This window comes from Pholis gunnellus (genome assembly GCF_910591455.1).
Source record: "Pholis gunnellus genome assembly, chromosome: 13".
Lineage (NCBI taxonomy): Eukaryota > Metazoa > Chordata > Actinopteri > Perciformes > Pholidae > Pholis > Pholis gunnellus.
The window spans coordinates 6,613,800-6,617,562 of record NC_136540.1 but is presented as its reverse complement, the minus strand read 5'-3'; the positions used below and the strand labels follow the sequence as shown (position 1 = coordinate 6,617,562).

The 3,763-nt window shown below is 42.1% G+C and overlaps 1 long non-coding RNA gene across 1 annotated transcript in view; it reads left to right on the top strand.

Annotated features, from left to right (window-relative positions):
• Positions 1–238: 238 nt before the first annotated feature.
• Positions 239–3,763, top strand: part of LOC306705383 — a 46,159-nt gene continuing 42,634 nt past the window's right edge. The window contains exon 1 of the long non-coding RNA XR_013767338.1: positions 239–512. This is a non-coding gene — a long non-coding RNA (uncharacterized lncRNA). The remainder of the gene's footprint in view (positions 513–3,763) is intronic.

The window sequence follows — 3,763 nt, the reverse complement described above, 5'->3', positions numbered from 1 at the left end:
AACCTAGAACTGCAACTTCTGAGTCCTTTCTCTGCTCCGTCCTGGAACTGTTGGGGGGAGAGAGGGAGGAGAGGGAGGAGAGGGAGGAGAGGGAGGAGAGGAGGAGGAGGAGTAAGGTTGGAGTGCCACATAAGGAGAACCACTGGCAAAGGAGCCGTTTCATACTGAGCTCCTCTGAGCGCTCTATGCCTCTCTTGTTTGTATGCGCTAGGAGTCAGCATGCACCTGTGTGTGTGTGTGTGTGTGTGTGTGTGTGTTTGAGCTCGTAGTGGTCGCTCTCTCTCCTACGGGTTGTTGATCAATGCTGCCATGTTAGCAGCTCGTGCAGCAGCCAGCAGGAGGGAAGCAGAGCTGGACCCGGCGGACTCAAAGTAACATGAACTCAGAGCAAAGGAATTGTGCTCGGAGAGTTTTCTGCCTCCATCTTAAGACGAAAACCATTTTTTTGAGGAACAAACTTGCCGAGCTGGAATTGAATGACTGTCAACAAGCAGACTTGTGTGGAAAGAGGGGTAAGTTACCCATCAACAGCTTAAGTTACTCAAGTTTACGTGGTTTCAACCAGGATCAATATAAAAGTTTGTACCTACTCACTGCTGTGATGCCATTTAGCAAACTGTACGATACTGCTGCGCTCATGCAGTGGAGCTGTTATTTATGTCTGTGTGTGTGTGTGTGTGTGTGTGTGTGTGTGTGGGGGGGGGGGGCGTGTTTGTTGGATTTTGTGATGCATCGGGCATGGATTCATTTCTGGATTAGACTCAGCTGCTCCGGTTCTCTTAAGAGTATGTCTTGTTTTCTTTTGTTTCATTTGTTCAGACATCTCACGTCCAGAAATAAAACACACGCACACACAGGAAGCAACAGGGCAGTGTGTTTCACTCCTGTTGGTTCAAGTAACAGCCGCCTATACTTGTAAAGTAATAATCAAGACATTTATTACAGTTATGAAACCATTATAAACTCATTCGGTCTGGATTGTTGGGAGTGGATTCTCTCACACTCTGGAGAGTTCAACATTGAGGGTGAGTTTGCTTTGTAAACAACAACAAAAACATATTTGATATTTCTGGCAAGTTTTTGCAGGAGTCGTGTTCTTTGCTTTATACTGTTTTTCATCGGACCCGCTATTAGTTATAGAATGAATTAATTTATGCTTAACCACATGACCAGGAGCCCAAAGGACGCGATGGATGATTGCGTGCTTTGTGCTGTGTTGATGAATACAATAGAGAAACATCTATGGTTATAAGCCAGTCTGCTAACTGCTAGAACAGTGCGGCTGCTTGTTTAAAAGCACAGCGTGTTGGATTTGTAGGCATCTATAGGTGAGGTTGCAGATTGCACCCAACTGAAACTTTTCCCATGTGCTTAGTGTGTGTGTGCCGTTCTATTTATGCCAATAGATCCCCCCCCCCCCCCTGAATGCTACACACTGCCCCTTTAAGGGCAGCTGTGTTGTTGGCAGCTTAAATTGATGTTGACGGGACGAGGGCAGAATTGATCACTCTGGCGGTAGTGAACAAAGAAAGAGGCAATAATTAAAAGTATCATGAGTTGTTTTGCAAATGTTTATTCGAGCTGAAAATAACGAAAAGAGTCCCAGTAAGCGTCCAGACAACACAATTCTGGACCCAATCAGAAATAGACCCACAGCTGATAGCAGCAACACGTTTATCTCTAGACTTCACAGTTCACATTCTCTGTCTTGCCTCAACAAACTACCTTTTTGTTCTGCAATTAACACATATAATAAGTTATTATTAGTAACGTACACAACAACAGCTCCTGAGTTCCTGAGTCAGGTCTTGATTACGAGGAACCAAGTAGACCTGTGTAGATCTCAACTCTATATTACAACAGGACAGCACTAAATCCTTCTTTAACTCTAACATTTAGCCATCATAGCCTTCTGTTTACAGTTTATATACAGAACAGCATCTCCGTGATTAACAATGTGTCAGTATATATCTAAAAGTAGCTGTTGGAAAGTTAATATTATAGATATATTAAATTATCTTAATCGTAACTGAATGAATAATGAATTCTGCATCTTGTCTAATTGCAATCCTTTGTTTCATATTATGTAGAGTTCAAGGTTTAGATGAACTTATCCAGCAGGCTAACAGGATAACATAGCCACAGGTCTCTCAAACGATTGCTACTCTTGGAACGTACTGACAAAGTGTGTGCCAGGCACAGCAGGAGACCCGACGTGGGTGTATGCAGTAGGATGATGGAGTTCCTTTTAGATGTGCTTTAAAGCGTAGATCAATCACAAACAGAAATGGGGGAGGTACTGTAGAGGAGTGGTGGCGGTTATTGGGAGGAGAAAGTCATGTTTCAGGCTCTGCGTGCTTCACATTCTTAGCTGATGACCTCTATGGAAAATAACAACAGCCGGACTTGAAGGTTACGCTGCCGCGGCCGGTGCCTGAGGCTCGTCACTGCTGCCAGACCTGATGTTCGTGAGCCCAGTGCTGTGCTGGAATTGGATGACCTCTCAGGGGAGATATTGCACAGTGATGATGAAAACATAGATTTTATTTGATTTTATTTATTTCGAACATAACGTAACAAATATTTACAAAATAACAAAATGAAGAATAAACATACCAAAGTCTATACAAATCTTTACAAACAAGTTGGATTAACTCAAACTGAATTAACTAAATATCAATCATATGTACGACTCATAAACATCTACCCCAATGCTACTATGTTCAACCCAAATATGCCCCTATTTTCAACCAGGTATCATTTACACAATGACCTCATGTTTATACCAACCTTTCCTCCGGCCTATACCTCTTTAACATATTTATTTGTGCATCTACTTGATTCATTAATTCAACGAAGAACATCTGTTTTCCAACGTGTCTCTCCAGAGGAGACAGAAATACATCATAGAGAATGAAGAAGGTGTGAATTACAGAAATATTCCTTCATGTTGCATTGCGGTGCGTCATCGGTATGAGGATGGATCATCGCAATCAGGAGACTGAAGTCGCCGTCAAAGGGCAAAATGAAGCTGAGGGCGGGTGAGAGGAAGTGACCGAATAACGTTTTCCCTGCTGTAACTGGCACGAGGCTTATAGGGCATGAAAAGACCGAATCACAGCAGTGATCGCAACACATTTCACTAAACTGTTTGGAGTAATCCCCAAACAAACCAAAGGTCAAAGCATTAGCGGCAGTGGAACCCTCTGCTCGGCTGACTGCGTGTAGCAAAGACAGAAGGTTTGTGAGTTTATGCCGCTGTCATGATGAGGCACCCATGTGATACAGTTCAGCCCAAACAGCAGCATCACATTTTAGAAATACGTGTGCATGTGTGTCCTCTTCGAATTCATCCAACCTTTTTATGTAATTGTGCTGTGAGCTGTTTGGATGTGAATAATAGAAGAAGAAGAAGAAGAAGAAGAAGAAGAAGAAGAAGAAGAAGAAGAAGAAGAAGAAGAAGAAGAAGAAGAAGAAGAAGAAGAAGAAGAAGAAGAAGAAGAAGAAGAAGAAGAAGAAGAAGAAGAAGAAGAAGAAGAAGAAGAAGAAGAAGAAGAAGAAGAAGAAGAAGAAGAAGAAGAAGAAGAAGAAGAAGAAGAAGAAGAAGAAGAAGAAGAAGAAGAAGAAGAAGAAGAAGAAGAAGAAGAAGAAGAAGAAGAAGAAGAAGAAGAAGAAGAAGAAGAAGAAGAAGAAGAAGAAGAAGAAGAAGAAGAAGAAGAAGAAGAAGAAGAAGAAGAAGAAGAAGAAGAAGAAGAAGAAGAAG